This window comes from Dermacentor albipictus, chromosome 7 (assembly GCF_038994185.2).
Source record: "Dermacentor albipictus isolate Rhodes 1998 colony chromosome 7, USDA_Dalb.pri_finalv2, whole genome shotgun sequence".
NCBI lineage: Eukaryota > Metazoa > Arthropoda > Arachnida > Ixodida > Ixodidae > Dermacentor > Dermacentor albipictus.
The window spans coordinates 59,933,497-59,953,301 of NC_091827.1; the positions used below are offsets into that span (position 1 = coordinate 59,933,497).

The 19,805-nt window shown below is 46.0% G+C and overlaps 1 protein-coding gene across 1 annotated transcript in view; it reads right to left on the reverse strand.

The window, feature by feature from the left end:
• LOC135912632 (uncharacterized) overlaps positions 1-18,594 on the reverse strand; it is a 43,464-nt gene extending 24,870 nt beyond the window's left edge. The window contains exons 1-7 of the mRNA XM_065445121.1: positions 18,439-18,594; positions 16,528-16,689; positions 15,411-15,443; positions 12,938-13,032; positions 5,254-5,348; positions 3,245-3,326; positions 1,388-1,691 (exon numbers count right to left, since the gene is read on the reverse strand). The gene's annotated coding sequence lies outside the window, so the exon portion shown is untranslated. The remainder of the gene's footprint in view (positions 1-1,387; positions 1,692-3,244; positions 3,327-5,253; positions 5,349-12,937; positions 13,033-15,410; positions 15,444-16,527; positions 16,690-18,438) is intronic.
• Positions 18,595-19,805: the final 1,211 nt, after the last annotated feature.

A 19,805-nucleotide genomic window follows, 5' to 3' on the forward strand; every position in this document is an offset into this window, starting at 1 on the left:
TCATAGTTTTGTTTTGGGCGGGAAATATTACAGCTTCCATTGTCGCAATATTTATTGCCAGTGAACTCCACTTATATGCATGTGCAAGTACATCGTCAGCTCGATTTATAAGTGCCAGCCGGTGAGAATCTGTGAAATGTAACTGGTATTGTCAGCTTATGCGATAAACTTTGTATTTCTGTCAATAATTACTAGGTGAGTGACATATAATTTAGAGAGCAAAGGTCCGCGGACGATATCCTACGGTATTTGATAATTATTTTAACAAACTGAGATTTAAAGTTTTTTGTCACATTTGTGTGCGGTAAAGATAGCTGCTTAAAAGATTCTGAAATTTTCCTGAAAGCCATAATCAGAAAGTTTGCTAATAATTCTGCTTTTTTGATGCAATAGAATGCTTTGCAATAATTGTTAAGTACTCCAACCACGTAATGGTCACTTTCAAGGAAGTCTAGGATAAATGCTTTATGCAACAGAATTGCACTCTCAGTAGAATGTCTTTTTTTCTCAGTAGAATGTGTAACCAAATTTGAATGGTGCCAGAAGGTTGTGCTCTGTCAAAAGAGAGGTCTCCCGCATGTGTAATATTTTTTCTATACGTTTCGAAAAGACAGGGAGAATCGATATTGGCCTGTAGTCTGACATCTATCTATCACCACCTTTGTACACAAGAGACACTTTGGCAACTTGCAGACGTTAAGGAAAATTTTCTGATAAGAATATTCGGTTGACAACATTATTTACCAAGGGGAACAATGATGACAATATTGTGTTTGAATGGTTATATTCGTAAGTGGTCACTGCTTCCGGATTTGAGTGGTCTCCGTATTTCAGATCGCAGCTCTTAGGCGCCCGTTCCTGCATTGAACGTCAGCGTGCCTCGGCGTCGTACCTCGGCGTAACCGAGCAAACGAGGGCAGCGAATGATGAAAGAGTGAATGCAGAGTGCAGCGGCAGTTGAAAGACGGCGAGAGCGAAGAGAAGGCGAAGAGGAAAGTGGAGGAGGAGGGTGCAGCTGAAGCATGAGGAGGAAGGCGTAGTAAGCCATATTGAAGCCCATCCAGATGGCGCTCACGTACAGGTACAGGTACAGGTACAGGTACAGGCTCAGTACAGGTATTTGCCTAAACTTTGTCCTGGTGTCAAAGGGCTTCGGGAATCTGCTAATTGGTCACTTTCAACAAACGATTGTCTTATAAATGCTACAATAGGTGGCGTCTAATACTTGGCGACCGTGACGCGTACACGGTCGGGCACGTAGCTCCATAGCAGTTAGCGGTCTGGTTACGATCGTTATTAATAACGACGGTTTCCTCAGCTACAGTTCCAACTGGTCATTTCAGAAGGATACTAATGATCCAAGCTTCGCGCGTTGTCTGCGACTCACCGGCTGTCGAAGGACAAACCGCACGAGGTATCAGCGTAGTTGCTGCAGGCGTTCCTGAATGCATGGAAGCTGATCTCGTTGACGGACCCGAGCACAACTCCCGCGAACACGCGCACGTGCGTGTATATGACGATGTCGCATAACCTGTCCGGCGGGAATAGCTTAGAAATTGCCGTCTGCGTCCCCACCGAGCACAGCAGAGGAGGGGGTGGCGTAGTCGTCGTTCTTGGAGTTGTTGGAGTTGTTGGAGTTGGCGTTGTTGGCTTTGGTGTCGTCGGTGGAGGTACTGCGGGGCGCGGGAGATCTGCGTTGGCGTAAGGAAAAAGAGGCATTTTGGAACCGTGAAACTATCGAATAGAATATAGTATAAATTTTTGATACATGCCGGATTATAATATCGAATGGAACACCGAAAATGTTTCAGATTCTGAACGTCAGAAATGAAGACAGAAGTGGCGAACCTTCCCCCCCCCCCTCCGAGAAGAAACATGCTTTCCGTATAAAACTGGAGGAGGAGGAGGAGGAGCAACATTTATTAAAAAGAAAGGACAAGCTTGTGTCTTTCTGCTTGTGCGGGAGGCGCCCTTAGTCCAGGGCTCGTGCGGCTCTTGCTGTCTCCCGGGCCCACCGCACCAGTTGCTGCTGGTTAGGAGGGTCCGAACTAGTCAGCACGGCCTCCCACTGCTCGGGTGTGGGGTTGGGTATTTGCGGGGGCTGCCTTCACGTTGGGGCACGCCCAAGTGGTGTGATATAGGGAGGCGTATTCATTACAAAGGGGACATTTGTATGAATATAGTGTAGGGTGTATTGGGTGTAGTCTGCTTAAATGGGGGTATGTGTTGGTTTGTAGTTGTCGCCATGTTACGGCATCTTCACGTGAGAGGGTCTTGTGTGGAGGCGGGTATTGTCGTCTGTTCAATCTGTGGTGTTGTAGTATGGCGCTGGAAAACGCGCCACATCAAAGCATGCTGAATGAGACGAACAAACTGTCTTCGCCAAGCCAGAACTGAACTGGCTGCCCGCTGCTAGAGAAAGAATAGTGTATGCTTCGCGTGGTTGAATTTTTAAGGCCTCTTCACCTAAATGTCAATAGCAAGAAGTCTGATTGCGAATACTCCCTGCGCTCCACATGCTATTCTGGGCTTGAAGTCACATCCGCCGTGTGTGCCACAATGGGGGCGTGTCTTCTGTTAAGTGTCAGCCTGAATTATGCTAATGAAGTTATCGATGTGTTCGCTTAGCTTTACAATGCTTCCATCTGCTCTGTCGGGCCAACTATAGGGTTCTCAGCTAGGTAACTTGTGGCAAGTCTTAAAAAACGCAAATTTCCGTCCCGAGAATCTGGCCAACTTGGTATTATTCACCATCCTCTTGAGCAACCCAAAGTATTGCTCTTAGATGTCATTATTTAAGCGCCAAATATTTTGTGTATAACAACCAAGCGAATATTTCTACTAATTTCCCCGTGAACATTTTCTACTTAAGCCAATATCATATGTTTCATAATTTCTAATTATAGAGCTAACCGCATAGGAAAAGTTGCTTGGATGTCTCAAGGGGCAGTGAACAATACTGAATTGATCACATTCTTGCAGTGCGCACTAACATTTTCTAAGGCTTCGCAGACGCTACCTGAAACACTCTGTACTGCGAGTGTGTATCAAACTGGCTCCTCGAATTGCAATATACACGGTGGGTGAAAACTTGGCGGAATGGGAAAGGTAATAGGAGCTGTACGGTTCTTTTCTTTTTTTTAGCTACCACGTAAAGGTTGGGACAGTTCTACGAACGCTAGCAATCTTCCTCATCACCAAGCACCCAATTCCCGATCGTCACAAGATTGTCTGAGTGGCTCACTTGGCTTCCGAGTCGCCCTCCTTATAACGGGTAGTCCTGGTAGGACGAGTGGCGGAGGAGGTGGCGGCGCCTGAGGAACAACCTACGGAGAGGTTAACGGCAACATTTATTCTCTTCGCTACGGATGCCTTAAAAGTGCCTTACAAATACGGATTCCAACAACCCTCCCGAATTCGACCAAAGAAAACCAAAACGTAAGGAACTCTGTCCCTTATTTTTTCTCTTTATCATTTTTTTTAAGCGAAGCCTCAATCGTGAACCCATCTGGATTTCCTGATAGTGTCTGTTGGCTGCTGCTGCTGCTGCCGCTGTCTTACCGAATAGATCCCACTTTAAAAAATAAAATGAGTTACGTGCCCGACGGTGGGATCGAACGTCGGTCACACAGCAAAGCAGGCCCAACTTCTAACCACGAGGTCACACTAGCTTTTTGAGATAATTACCAACTATAGCTCTTTGTGATAATGACCGCGTCTGTCACGTTGCGCATCCCGGGTTTGCGATAACGCCTGCGCGCGAGCCAGTCTCCCTAACGCCAATGATGCCGAAATGAAATGGTTAATTGAGAGCGCTTAATTGCCCGCTTCCCGAAAGCTTTGCTTCACGTAGATACCGAAGTGTGCGTTCGATGTGCATAATTTTTTTCTAATACGCAGGTGGTTTTTTTTAGTGGCTGGAACGGGGGGGGGGGGGGACGGGGCAGAGAGCGTGTCTGTGGTGTGCTTAACTAGCGTGATTAGTAAACGTGCGGGCACATAAGAAGGCCGATTCAATTGGGTGCAACAGACAAGTGATTTGCTTTCCAGTACACGTAATTACTATAAGATATAAGATAAGATATAAGATATTAGATATAAGATAAGAAATTACTGATATTTCAGCAGCTACCACGGGTGCTCTCGAGACGCTGCTTTCACTAATCTCGTAACCACAAGTTCCCAGCTATGGGGCGTATAGGTGCCAATACGGAGTCGCGAGCTCTGGTTAGGGTGTTGTCAGTAGTCTGCACGAAGAGAGAGTCTAAATGAAGTTATGATGACACATTTCGGTCTGTCACCAACACCCCGTCCTAATGGCGCAAGCGTGTTGGACACGAAATGGGCGCACATAATTGTGTGTCCAGGTGCTTCGACGTCCTCTGCTAAGGCGTTCGTCGGCGTCTTTCCCTGCTGCTGTTTGGAACATTTGTTTAGGTTTGGAGTCTCATTTACATACAGAAATTTGTAATCTGCGCATGGTATCATGCACACTACACCAGGTGTAGTGTATCACTCATCAGTCGAGCTACTGACAACACCCTTAAGAGAATGGACTGCATTTTTCACGCCATCTATGCGAAGTCTGTTCTTCATGTATTAAAGAGCACGTAAACTGTTTCTGTGATGGTCATTTCGTTATTGTGTTTTGTAAACAGGGTCCCTATAAGGGCATCGACGCATCACTATCGTTGTTTGTTCGTCGGTTGCAAGATTCACATTCGCTATACTATGACTTCACCCAGCCGGATGGTTCTCCGTCAAACCATTTACTACATAAAACGACGTACTTGAGGGCCAATACACGGCCTAATTATACATTTTAGGTAATCTACAACGGGTATTTGAACATTTTCAGAAGGTTGGTGTAGAAATTGCCTTCACAAGAACTTAAGCAAGCCCTTTGCCTGGTCTATCAACATAAGAATTCTTAAGCGCCTTCATGTAGTCATCAATAAAAGCTGGTCTATGACTAGACTTGAAAGGTTTATGATGATCTGAAAACCCCGTTTCGTGTGTTCCAGTGAGCCGAAGCTAAGAGTTCCAGCCAACAAACTGGTGTTTGGCCTCAGCTGTAATTTGATACGCTTCCGGCTGTGTTAGCCAGCTTGTCGTCTGGCTTCTCCAAGATATGCCTTGCTATCGCTTTCAACGCTTCGCCATTTGAACAGAACCGCCATCTCGTTTTAAAGGCTACTGGCAGTTGACGTTTGAAGGTAATTTACGTTCAGGCTACATAAAAGCTAAACTCACCAATGACACGTTGGTTGCCCCACCTCCGTTTTTCCCACCTCGAGATGGTCCACCTCCAAACGGTCCCTGCACACCTTCTTCCTCGATGTCACTGCCTGACAAATTTGAAAGGAACAAGCTTGTATAACTCACGCTCCAGATTTCTAATGACTAGCACAAACAGCTTTTTGCTGAAGCCTGGGAAATCTGTGCCCGTCGCAAGATAGAGACCGCGATTAGAACTCTTTAACAAATGCGAAACTAACACGTTGGTATAACTCACGCTCCAGATTTCTAATGACTAGCACAAACAGGTTTTTGTTGCAGCCTGGGAAATCTGTGCCCGTCGCAAGATAGAGACCGCGATTAGAACTCTTTAACAAATGCGAAACTAACACGTTGGTATAACTCACGCTGCAGATTTCTAATGACTAGCACAAACAGCTTTTTGTTGCAGCCTGAGAAATCTGTGCCCGTCGCTAGATAGAGACGGTGATTATAACTGTTTATTTCCGCTACATCGCGAACGAATTAGTGATATATATATATATATATATATATATATATATATATATATATATATATATATATATATATATATATATATATATATATATATATATATCAAAACGTTTATTTAAAAAATTGGTGAGATAAACTTCTGAAAAATGAGAGTTCCGTATTTCATTTTTCTCAGCTTGAAAAAAAAAGGACTTCCTAAGAGATGTGTTTTAAAGACGAAAGTCATGAAGGCCGAAACGATGCGTACCCAAAAACGCTTGGAAACGAAACATTTTTGATGGGCTTATTTTTCCGCAGCATAGACACAAATGTACTAACAACTGACAGAAACTGAAAGTGTTACAATTAGGAACATGTCCCTGCTGTTCTTAATTCTCTGGTGTGAAAGGTTTAGTCTGTGCTTTTTTTTACGCTGTAGAGGTCGTAACGTAGGTGTACTTGGCACACCGTTGGGTCCGCAAATATGAGCGTCTCAACCGCTCATAGTGCAAGACCAGCGGAAGAGCGTTCTCGGCTCATAATAATGATATCAAACCAAAATAGACCATCACAGTGCTCCCTTACGGAGGCCGGCTTTGTGTGCTATACAGTGAAGCATGCCAGGCTTACGCGAGAAACCTTAAAAGCCCCCGAAGAATGCTCCAATTCTCGCGGCTTCAGGCTTCGCAAATGTTATCTTGCAAGTTCTGCCAGCTCACGTCTTCCTGTGCTTTCATTCAAGACACCAAAGATTACCAGGTCACACAACTTAAAAAGACAATGGTAAATTGGCGTGAGCTGCTGCTTAAGCTCGCGAGCTGTGCCTCGAAAAACATAAACACGATCAGCAACCTGGACAATTATGAGGAGTCAAGCCTAATGATCTTGGTCGCGGCGTCAAAAGCAATCGCGGATATCAGCTTCAACAGGCCGCTCACCGTGACATTGTACAGGTCTATCCCGAATCTAACAAGGTGAAGCTTGTTACAGCGATGGACAGCGCACACGGCTGTCATCCTCAGACAACTCTTTCAGACAAAGCCTCCCAAGCAGACGTGCCTTATACCCCGGAGCTTGGTGCGGTATGGTTCGTAAGCACAGTTGCCGGAATTGCCGTTCGTTTGAACCACACTGCGTGTCTTGTTTCAGACCACGATCTACGAAGTGTGTGTGCCACCGATGTCCTCGCGTCCTGTCTTTCATTGTTTTGCGTTGCTCTAGTTTTTCAGCTTGACTGTACCGTAGACACCAGGGGTGCGATCTTGTACGCGTTCCAAAATAGAACGGAGGCGGTTCGTTCCACCGAGCCAAATACGATTCGTCAATCTGAACCGTGCCGAATGCCATGACGTCAATTGTGACGTGATATCTGCTGTCAATCATTCCGTGTCGTCTGCTATCGGACGAACGGAACGGAACATACCACCTATTTCGTGACGTAAAGAACGAACCGCCTCCGTTCTATTTTGGAACGCGTACAAGATCGCACCCCAGATGACACCCCCGCATCACCGGCTAGATAGCCAATGGAAGGTGGTGCCTTACACGTGTAGCCAACCAATCAGTGCTGGGATTCTCGCTGAGTTCGTTTGCCGGGAAGCGCATGCGGAGACACAAAACTGTCTGGGACGATGTCGCAGACAGTAAAGAAGCCGGAACAAGTCGGAACACAGCGATAGTGCTCTAAGCAGTATACTGTTTGGGGTTGTGCCACAAAAAAAAAACATTTGGAATCAACGCGAACACTGGGGCGCTATAACGTAAAACTATTCCAAACGTTTCTATTCCAATTCTGCTATCAGCCCTCCGCGCCTCCGCGACTGGTCGAAAACTTTTCCGACCACTCCCCACTTCACCTGTCTGTCACGCGACGACACGAAAACCGCGATACCTCCCCATCTGATATGATGTGTACACACTGTTTATGCATGATTTGACAGAAAAAAGAAAAACAGTTATGTCTGATTCGATGCCTTTTCGCCATTAGCCCTCGGCTATTCGTCAAAGGTTTTCGGGCTGCGCCCACTTCACCTGCCTGTCACGCGACGTCACAAAACCGCACAAGCTCACCGCGTCAAAGTGACGTGTACGCGATAAAGATGCATTAATATGCCGAACAAAACTGAAGTTTTTGCAGAATAGCCGTAGGCTGCCCGTTCCAAAAGGAGTAAAAGATGGCTGCCGCCGATCGCTGAGACGCTGGCTACTCGCACCTGCCGGAGAGCATGGGTTTATTTGCGTATAATAAAGCTTCTTGCGTGGCCGTGCAACTTTTTCAAGCACTTTCGGCGCGCTTACTACCTTATTCTGCGAACTATTCTTTGCTGTGGTTCAGTTTTAGCGTCATTCTTGAGCTTCCATTGCATGCAGCCGCGATTTTCGAGCAGCCACTACAAGCTAAGTAAGGGAAAGCCGACCAGTCGCAGACGCCGGCACCACCCTCTTCATCCGGTTATCGATTTTCAGTGCGTTGGCTCTGCCCCAGTGAATCACTCTCCACTTGCGCGTTCTCCTCGCCTCGTGTCAGCCAATTAGATACGACAAGCCGCTCAGTGTAGGCAATCTTATTCGTTTTTCAAGCAAACAAAAGTGACCTCTTATGAACGGGGAGAGCGTTTGATTGGTCTGTTCAGACAACCCTGCGGGTGACCGCCCGGTGCTTGCGTCGGTGGTTACGCAAATTTGACTTCAGGAAATTGGAATAGAAACATATTGGAATAGTTTTACGTTATAGGGCCCCTGCGCTGCGCTTCGAGCGAAACCAGACGGACGGCTACCTGGATTGCCGTACCATGGGCGCGACGACATCCACTTTTCTCCCGCCTCCATGTGCATCGTAATCCGCAGGAGAGTGCGACGAGATTAACTTGGTTACCTAGGTTGCTTCCGATCGCCTGCCGTTTCTCAGCCTGCAACTGAATTTATTTGGGCGAGCAGTTGTGCATATCGCCTTCATATAAACGTGGTTTTCGTGGCTGGGAACCGAATGGGTCCGCTATCTCGCACTTGCACCATGACGCCGTTCGGCAAGTGAAATTGCAGCGGTGGCTTGCTCGATGAATAATGGATTGTGTCTATAACCATAAGGTCGCGGGTTCGGTCACCAACAGCTGCGGCTGCATTTTGCTGAATGACAAACCCACGAACTTGGTGCGAAAAGATGGGCGTTATTAAGCAAGGGCGTAGATTCGTGTGTCTGAAATTCGTGATCTCAAACACATACATGGGTGCTGGAGCAAAAATCAAACGCCGGCGGCGTTTGTGTCGTTTCTCCTTGCTAATTGTGTTCGTGTTTTGCACGCTTGCATCTCCTTACCATATGTAACTACAAAGTTCCCCAATCTTTCATCGCTGTAACCGAAAATACTTGTTTGTCGACATTTCAGTGCATATTAAAGGGAGAACGTGCCTTTGGGAAGCGGCGGTATTATTTCTTTATTCATGTTTATGAATATTGGTACGCATGTTCAGAACCTCTCCCTGATGCTCCGATACAAGTTTCAGAGTGATATCTTGAGCACATTTTATTAAACAGAATTTCTCCTTTTCCCATTTTCTGGAGGCTCCGAAAAGAATAAAAAATCACATGGAAGTATCGTTGAATATTGACTGCACAGCTAAACTTGTACTGACGGCCGTGGAATTCTTACTTTTTTTTTGCAGCACAATGTTTGTATTGCCTTCCTTTTACGTTACCTTTGCATCAGGGCAGAGTTTTGGCATGATCGAATAGCCACATTATAAATTAAGAATTATAATCAGGTTACATTATAAATCAGGTTAGGAAAGCGACAACGTCACGACCTGCATTGCAGCCCCCCAAAAAGCAAGAACTGGCCCAACGGTAACAAGGAAATCAGCTCCGAAGTGTGAGTAACGCGGGAAAAAAACTTTTCAATTCTCTAAAATATGTGATGTTCTGATGCCTGGCTTCTTGGACATGTGGCCTCTGCTCTTGTATGCCTTCATTTGTCCCTTTCTGTTTGCATGCCATTCTTGTCTGCTGATCCACAAAGAGCATGGTGCCTGGGTTTCAAACCAAATGAGGCGCAGAACTTGTGCGGGCATGACTATAGTTCCAGTGTTGTAAGTGGAGACTGCATCATTGATTCTAGTCTGCAGTGCAGTTCGCGAAGCGTTTTGTTTTGGTTTGATAGAATCGACCAGGTCACTGAATGAGGGCTCTTAGTAGCCTTCCGATCGTCTTCCCTTGAGAATGCCCGTGTAGCTTAGGATCAGAGATCCACTGATAGGAATCGATGCAGTTGCTAGGTGCTCCATGGTAACAATAAAATTCAAACAGCGCTAGACGACAGGACCAGAAAGAGGAGGAGACAAACACGGCGCTGAACTAACAACTGAATTATTTGAAGTAAGAAGTCTATAGTTATACGTACAAAACTGGGCACGCATGCGCCCGGTCATACATCGATAATCAGATACAAACTCCGGACAGCCAACATACTCACGCGATGTATCTACCTTGCAATCTACCCTTTAGGCAGCAATGCCATTTCTTTCGCTGTCAAGATTAAAGATGTTTTTCTAACGCAACTATTAGATTTTTTGATGATACGGGATGCTTCAGCGACTTCTCTGGTAGTCTTGTCACTATGAAAAAATAGCAATTTTGTGTCGTCAAAGAAAGGTGCGCATTTACAAATACTGCAATGCTTTGCCAGGTTAGTGCCCTTTTTGTCCAATGAATTGGCATGCTACATTAGTCTAATCTTGATGCAACGGCCTGTTTAGCTTGAAAACGTTATCTTGCCACATTACATAGGTATTCTGTAAATAAAAGGATAAAAGTTCCATGAAAGACCTGCTTGAAATGCCACAATTATTTTGGAATTCTCACTCATCGTTTTGGTCTGATATGCAATTCTGAACACATTGCAGAAGTTGATTATGGGGAAGAGAATAGAATAAATCAACATCTATGCTAAAGCCAAAGCACGAAGCCGGGTTCTCTTTCAAGAGAAACTTTACAACTGCCTCGGAGTTAGGCGCAACAAACGGGTCAGCCACGGTAAGTGCTGACAAATGCTTAGTGAGGTAAGATGATACTACTAATTGCCAAGTTTGGCGTTCAGAGACTATTGCTCGAAAAGGAACGCTGGGCTTATGTGTTGTTGCCAAGAAGAAAATTGCAAGCAAAGAGCGCTCTGCATCCTTAACATTATTTGCCAAACTTAGAAGCCCCACGCCTTTCAATAATGAAACGGCTTCCTTCTTATTATTTAGCGGTTCCTTACTAGTCACTTTAAAATGTTTGCCTATTGCCTCAAGCGCCTTGTTTGAAAACTGGTTCTCAGAAAGTACAACAAAGTAACCTTCCTTGTCGGATTGCACGACGCGCAAACGGCTATCACACAACTAATCCACCAGCAAACGAAATCTATTGCTGCGCACTTTAGGGCTGTTACTACTGGCCACAGCGTCAGCACACTCTGATACACACCTAGTTCTGTCCTCGGGCTGAGCCTTAGATGACACATTATGGGTGAAGGCCAACTTTTCAACAGTTCTCAGACCAGGGTCGAGGCAAAACTTAGGTCCAAGTCGCAAGGCACCCAGTTTTGTACGTAGAAATATAGACTTCTTACTTCAAATAAATCAGTTGTTAGTTCAGCGCCGTGGTTGTCTCCTCCTTTTTCTGGTCCTGTCGTCTAGAGCTGTTTGAATTTTATTGTTACCATGAAACACCAACTCGCCCAATCCGCTGCCCTTCTGCTAGGTGCTTTTCCAGCTTGCACTGTTGTGTGATACCTCGCTTCTGCAGCCCGGTCTCTGCATTAGCTCAAGAGGCTTAGTGAACATATCTCGTGATGAGGTTCTCTTAATGATGGAGTGGCATGATATATATTGATACCGCATATTGTGAGAATACATGATTATGCAGTCGGTGCTAGATGTTCTTGGTCGCGGGTACGAGGTGCCGATGCGCGGCATGCCTAACCACTGGTCCGAAGAGTCGGCCCCCTGATGTCCTTAGTCACGCAATGCGAGGTAGGTGCCGATAGACGAAATGCCTAGCCATGGGTCCGAGGAGTCGGCGCTCGATGTGCTTAGTTGCGCAGTCAGAGGCGTTGAGGCGCAAAATGCTTAGTCACTGGGCCGAGAAATCCAAGGCGCCGATGTGCAAAATGCATAGTCGCGGGTCCAGCGAGCATTCGCGCGATGAAACCGCTTCATCGCCGAGTCGGAGGAGCCGATGCACGAAATGCTTAGCCGCGGGTCTGAGGAGTGCGTGGGCAGTGTGCTTGGTCACAAATTCCGAAGCACCGATGCTCCAAAGGCTTAGCTGCGTGTCCGAGGTGTCCGCGCGCAACGCTTGGTCGCGAAGTCTGCATTGCCGATGATCCGAGTCCTCATCCGGTGGTCTGAGACGTCCATAGACGGAGGGACCGGCCACGCTTATGCGATGTCCGCGTAGGCCTAGCGCCCCTATTTAGACTCGTCGAGATTAGGCAGACGGTCGAGATTTCGTGACGTGCAAAGAGACGAGCAGACGACGCCCCTGCGAAACGACCCTTAGACCAATGGCGAAGCGCGCTGGAGGCACGTGACGCGCACGACCAATCAGAGAATTTCGAATGACTTTCAATCATTTGCTTCTTGTGCGCTTGTTTCTGTCGCAAGTATAGATAGCTGAAGTGGCACATTTAAAGCAGGACATATTAGTCCACAGATATTGGGGCTTCAAGAATGTCTCTTTCTTTTCTAGATTTCCGTGAAATATTGCACCACCTTGGCTGATGCAACAAATATTTAGAGTACCTCTGCGTGATCTTTAGTGAAGACATTTCGCATTCGGATAGAAAAACAGTAACGGAAACTTAGTATGCGATTTCCAAGAATTCATTTCTCTTTATCATTTCTCGCGATACGAAAGCCACGCCCAGCTTTAATAAAGAATGCTAGCCAAAATAAATGGGCAGAGTTCTGCCATTACGGTGTCCTCTATAGCCAAGTGTGGCTGTTAAGGACGTGAACTCCTTTTAGAGACGCTCGAAAAGGGGATGGGGGCTCTCAGTACACGTTGGAGGAACGACACCAACGTTTCTGATTTCCCTCCCCCTTTCTTTTTTTCGTCATGTGCAAAAACGACAGAAAGAAAAACACTATACTGCAGCGAATATACATGCACCGTCCGACGCATGTTCCTATACAGACTAATTACATGCGGCATGTGAGATCTCACCTCCTATGGACAGAAATAGGACCACAGTGATGATCAGAAAGAAACCGAGAAGCAGGAGAAAACCGCACACCACGGCCCAGTTGCTGCTGCTCGACCTGAAATTCGTGGAACACGAGTATAAGACACACGAGGAAAGGGGCACCATTTTGCATTGATGACTTTTTCTTTTTGTGCGTTCTTTTTTGGCCGACGCCTCACTTGCTCACTTGCCCCGCTCAAATTTCGCATTAGAGGGTATTGTAATAATCTGCGATATTTTTAGGTGCCTAATTACAGCGTGATACTCACAACCTCAATATTTAGGAAAGTTACTGCATCCTAAACCTTTCAACTTCGAAAACGAAGATAGTCAGTGCCAAAGGCATGTGATCTTAGAGGGAATCACTATTTTATATTTACTAGTTCCTAAAAATGTCATCTCCAAAACTTCGCTCGAAATGCGATGCCATTCCATGTAATAAATTCTTATAGAGACTTCCTTCAGTAATGAGGAACAACTGGCGGGATAATGATCTATTGTTTAATAAATGTTAAGGGCAAATATCTCTTGATGCTGCTAGCTTCAATACTTCTGCGGTGAAAATGTTGCAGGGAACACAAACCGCGTTCTGTGGCCAATTGGGATAAAATACCCGCTGCAATAATACAAAGCGTTCGCTTACCGATCATCTCCTGTAAAGGAATATAAAACGTAATGTTAGTAATATCATGCACGATTGTCAAGGAGCTCCAACAATAACTGTTCAAATGGCGTATAAAGAACTTTCGACCATGCTGAAATCACTTTAACCGGGAAGAGTGGTTTCTGTAGCGCCATGCTAGCGCAGGGGGATGGATGGATGGATGCTATGAGCGTCCCCTTTGCAACGGGTTGGTAGGTTGCTTCACCAAGCTCTTATTGTTATATTTCCAAATATTCTACCTACGTTATAAAAGAAAAAAAGGAAAAATAAAAAAAAAAACCCACGAACAATTCCCAGCACCAAACTTTGTTTTTGAACGCCTCCGTTGTTTGTCGTATCCCAACTTTTCTTCCACCATTCTTCCAAGTCACCTGTTTCTAATCTCTATTGCGGACATGCTTACTTTCCCCCTCCTCTCGCTGGGCCCAAGGGCCTCAAGGAGGCCAGAGGTGCCTAAATCGACCGTTGGGCAGGTATCTTCGCATTCTGATCAAACGTGCTCCATCGTTTCCCTAGCTTTACGGCAAAAAAAGAGCCCGCGCGAGGCCAGTGCCACCAGCATTCCGCCACTCAATCAGCCACAAGACCCCCGCGGCTCGTTGTCAGTTCCCGTGTGCCGATGGGGTCCCGGCTGGTTTTGTCAGCGGGATAGTTGAGAAGGGAATGGTCCGGCAATGGACGAAGCGAGCAGAGCCCGACTGACGGCTATGGGCAAATCGCAGATGCCCCGAAAGGAGCGAATTCAAGCACTCCGAGCCCGGCATGTCGTACCCCGTCAAGGTGTTTTCACAGAATGTCAATGACGAGAGCTCCAGCAGGGAAACCAACGCCCCAAATTGCAAAAAATAACAAGTCGCACTATCTAAAGCGTAACCTTGACAGCAGTTTAATTGTGGTCACTTTTTCACTCACGTATGACGTCTAATAACGTATGTCTTATAAATTGGCTGCCTTAAGTATGATGCAACGAACTTTCCTCGACATGTTCCACCCTTTTGCGTGCGTTTGTTATTTAAACACTCGTAACTGATTTGCGTTATGACCGTTTCAAACATTTAGGGAAGCCAAAAAAAGCAGATCTACTTGACGGTCCGTTGTACGATATGTAAGCAGGCCAACACAATATTTGACGACATTCGAATACTTCCAGACAATAAGAAGTGTGTATCGCCCACATTTGATTGTGGGATGGCAATATTATGTAACGCTTAAAGAACGGGTTTGATATTGGACTAATTATTCGTAGTATATTACGTCAGCCATACTGCTGGGCAGATATACCTCCTCAGGTTGGTCTAACTTCTTTAATGCATAGAAAAATTAGCGAAACTTCCGGAAACAAGGCCTCACGCATCTTGTTGGCGTCCATAGGCCGTTTGTGTTAGACTGTATTTGGATCTGTTTCCGAGGGCGCAATACATACAACCAGATAAAAATTTGTTTTTTTAATCACTTCGGTACTGGGTAGGGATCTGTAGGAAGCATAAAAATATAGTTCTTTTGTGGCCTTGTAGTTATTGTACTACTGCTTTCCCATCGCAAAGGCGCCGCTCTATGCAAAAATCAGGGCTCGCAAACGATGCGTATCTAATTCTCCCGTTTATACTTTCTGTAAAATCACAAAACATGTGAAAGGAAAGAGAAAGATACGCCAAGTGCGCCGACTCTTTGAGCGTGCTTCGTTTAAAGGTTCACAATATCCTTTCTGAGCGGGACTTCGGCCACCCACTGCAGGAGACGAAGCACGTTCACCCACATATAGGCTAAAGCAGATTGGCGCGTCAACTTACGTGAAATGGACGAGTGACTAGACGTCAGGGAACCTGCGCGCAAGGAGCGAAAAGAACACAACGCCAACTCGGTTAACCACGTAGTGCCTTTTTTTTTGTCGAAGCTACACTCACCCTGCCTCGCCCTGACATGAACGGAAGATTTTTCCGCGCAATGAATTTGTCCGCGCATCAAAATGGATTTGCAGGACCTCTATATAAATTGAACGGCCGCTTTCCTGACACTGTGCACCCCTCTCACGCTGTTTTGGTTCTGGTAAGGACGATTATTCGCTCGGAAGCTGCAACTCCCCTAAAACCGCCGCTGCTAATGGGCCGCTGTCAGTGACGGGCCTCGCTAATAAGTCGCGTGTGCAGCTATCACCACAGCGCTTGCAAATCGGCAAGGGGCCAAGCGCTGCTACGCGCGCGTGTGGTTGGCATCACTTGACCATTCGCAACTCAGCACGGTATCTAACACTATCATGCTCTTGCTTGTCTGCTATTACTACAAGGGTTTGTATGTCAGCATGCTACCTATATTACTAACGAGCGCTGGTGTGTCTGCTATGAATATAGACTGTTCGCAAGTCATCATGGTACCCAAGTACTACTAAGCAATTGCGTGTCTGGTATCAAGACAATGTGTGTATATAGCAGAGTCACTGCCGAGGACTTGCGTGACTGCTATCACTAGACCGCATGCAAATCGGCGTGGTGCCAAGCACTATGCCATGCTATTTTGTGCCCTATATCACACATCATTGCTATGTAGAATTACTCTCCGCAATGCTGTGTTTCTGGCGAAATACGCTCTTCGCAGTGCATAGACAACTACAGTGTGGCACTTCACGTCTTCCTGGCGCATAGAAGCAATGGAAAGCGGGCCAATTGTTGGTCAGGCCTTTAGAAGGGGTTATTCGCTTACTGGCACTACGAAGTCGTCTAACCACCGCGTTATCCTTTTAAGAGACTGCATACAGAACGAGAGGTCCTTAGATTCACGTTACGTGAGAAGGCGTGAGTTGAGAAGTACCACGTGCGCTTTACACTCGAGCACAACAGTTCAAGCAGCTGGTGTCCATTGTCCTTTTTTGAAAAGGTTCAGACAGCAACGACATTCCGCTTTGACGTTTACCTTGAAGAATGGGTGCCATTTCGGGCGGGGGGTTGTTAGCAGCGTCGGCCGGCTGGTACCAGCCGTACGCGTATTGATTCTGGGGATCTTGTTGCTGGTACTCTTGGTATTGGGCCTCCGGCTGCTGGTAATATTGCTGCTGCTGCTGCTGGTCGTAATAACCTGAACAAGCAAAGAAGCAGTCACGGAGTAAAAGCGTTAGTAACCTGTAGCGCTGGTTTAAAAGCTTCAAGAGCAAAGCAGCAGCTTTGCTCTGCTCAACAAGATGTCGGGGGTTCGGTCATAGATCGGACCGGCCAAATTGTGACACGCCCTTGAACGCAAAAATAAACGCTTTCGCATGGTGTTTCGGTCGGACAGTATAGACTGCGGTTTGGCGCATAACGTACTTTCAAAAAAGCAGCGTTTTGCTCTGGAACGTGAAACCTAATCAGCATTGTGAAACATAGTTCCAGCGCACATTTTCACAATGATAATCATAACCAACTAGCCCAGCTGTCCATACTTAGCGAAACCTAATCAATTTTCGTCGTTTTTTTTCTTCCAATAAAAAAAATACAGCGCTAGCTATTTGTCAACGTCCCAGACACTTCGCTGTTCTCGCTGTTTCATCGATTAATCCTTCACGATTAATCCTTCCCACGCAGCTAAATCAACTGCAATTTAGGTCTGCAGTAAAATGAATGTTTTTTCGAGCTGCATTTCATCATAATTATGTTTCTGTGTTTCGGCGGAGACCTATTCATATAAACGGAATGGCAGCATTGAGTGGAGCATGTAATTTCTCGTGGTACACGTGTCGGAGGAAGTCAAGTAAGTGTTTCGCAGTCATATTTCCAATTTAGGGCACGGGTTGCCACTGACAGACTGAAGCTGGTGTGTACTCAAAGCATAACCACATAGTAGGTATAGTAGCTAGGTAGTAGGTAGTAGTAGTAGGTAGGTAGTAGGTAGTAGTAGTAGTAGGTAGTATATAGTAGGTAGTAGGTGTTACCACATTTCCAGATGTTAATCCTGCAATGCTGCCACGAAATGCATCAGTGTTCAACACAGTTGAGTTCTGCACAGCGAAAGCTAGGATTTCTGATAATGTACTTAGTGCATTGTCGGTGTACTTGGCGCACGTCCGCTCAGGGATATCTCAGAACTGGTGACAGTCTCGACTTTTGCCTCCTAAGTACAAGTACCTCGAACATTGGCTAGCCACCATGCGTCATTGCGACATGTTCGCTAGAGTATTTGATTGTGGAGTAAATAGTAGGCAGAGATAAACTGGGCTAGCCTGTGGTCCACGTTGATGAACGCGAATTGCGACGGATGCGTAATTGCAACCGCGTACTTTCTTCGGGCTCTTCGAACCGCCGTGATAGCGGGTCCTTCGGCTTCGGTCTCTTTTTCACAGATTTTCTTTTTTAAAAAAATGAAGGGAGCTGAAGCTGTAATTAAAGATTATAATTGCTAACTTGACAGCTGAAGAGTTCACTTTAACGGTGGTGAGGCGCGAGCTGTGAAACAATAAGGTTTCAAAGCTTGTCTTGCTTTAAATTCTATGTCGCGGACGTCGACATACTGATTACACATTACACAGGGCCAGAAAGAGACATTGGGTAATTGAGTCTCTTAAGGGATAGATTATTGTCGTGAAGCCGAGAGACGCCTCAAAAGCTTTACACCGTTCTTGAGAGTACTACGTTCCGAGAGGCGGTACACCGTGATCCCGTGGGGTCCGCATAGCTAACGTGACAGAACGAGAACCGGCGCACCCAACGCAACATTGCCGATGGCCTCTCGCACGGAGGTCGAGCTGCATCGTGCAGCGTGAAACTGAGGCAGGAAATTTCCAAGACTCAATGATTGAGGTGCTGAGGCATCTGACGAGCTGCCGCATGAGAAGAAATGTTTCGCACTCACCTTGTGCGTCAGCCATGTCTACTTCGAGGAGGAGTCAGGCAGAGGAGAAGCTCGGACCTGGTAGGGACTGGCGGTTGAGGGGCTGAGATACGCGAGCGTTGAAGCCGTTGCACCTCGTGGCACGAATCTCGTGGCACGAGGGGCATGCGGGAAGACAGAGCTTCATCTTCCTTACTTCGCTGTAGAAGAGCCCACCCCAATGGGTCGAGAACTGAGAAATATTTGGTCATCGCGTCGTTTTTTCAGAAAACGACAACTCAAAGCGCTCAAGGAAAACTTATTTTTTCGTGCCTTGTGGAAGTTGAGGAAAAGGTGTTCCCCGTTACTGCCGAGGATGGACGCATGAGTCTTCCAAAGCTGATGAAACAAAGATAAAGCAAATGTCGCTCCCTGTCTGTGGTATAACTAAATCAATACTTATTGCTCATATTGATTTCCTTGTCAACCTGCCGATAGTGGGCAGTCAACGCAAATGTTTAACCAAATTAACATCCATAATAATATATTGGGAAAAGCTTGACAGAAACATACTTTGAAAGAAGAACTTGGCACGTGCAGAAGGGCGCACCTACTGAATTTTGTAAGATACCCATTACCGCATTCCTTAGCTTGCCCTCAACAATTCTGTAACAAACTCTTTTTATTTATTATACTTTATGCAAAGCTCACTACGTTCATACATTTTATTCTGTTGGATCTATGATCTCTTTCTCTTGTTCTTGCAATGATCTTGTTCTTATTTTGTTTTATATATTTTCAGTTTATTTTATCTTCTGTTACTGTCAAGGTCTGAATGCAGAAAAAGAAATTGCTGCAGAACTCAACTCATGAAGTCTATCGACGGTAATACGAATAGCAATCGAGCCAATAGCGACATACCAGTTTCCTGAAATCACGTTTATCTAACACGTGCAGCGGCAACTGTGACACTTGTTTTTTCGGCTATATGCCCATATTTCGTTATCACCCCACTTTGTTACGGCACTCGCTTGCCAAGATCGCCATTGAGCACGCAGACATAACGATGACCGCATGATGCTGACGGAGGTACGATGGCATTATCAAGGAGGAATGGTATCCGTGGAATGATAAAAGCGGTAATTTTATGTCGATTCTTAAGTTCTGACGATGATGCAATGACGTCCACGCGCCGACGACTACGTGAGGGCAATGAGATGACTACAACGGTACGGCTACAACTAGGTGAAGAAGTGGGCATTACGACGGCGGTATGCATCGTAGCGTCTGTGTGACAAAGGCGCAATGAAAACGGCGGCATAATCACGATTCAATGAGCACAGCACGCTCAAGATAGAATGGCCAACAAGGAATGACGTCCCCGTGGATCGTCGAAGGTGGTGTGATGA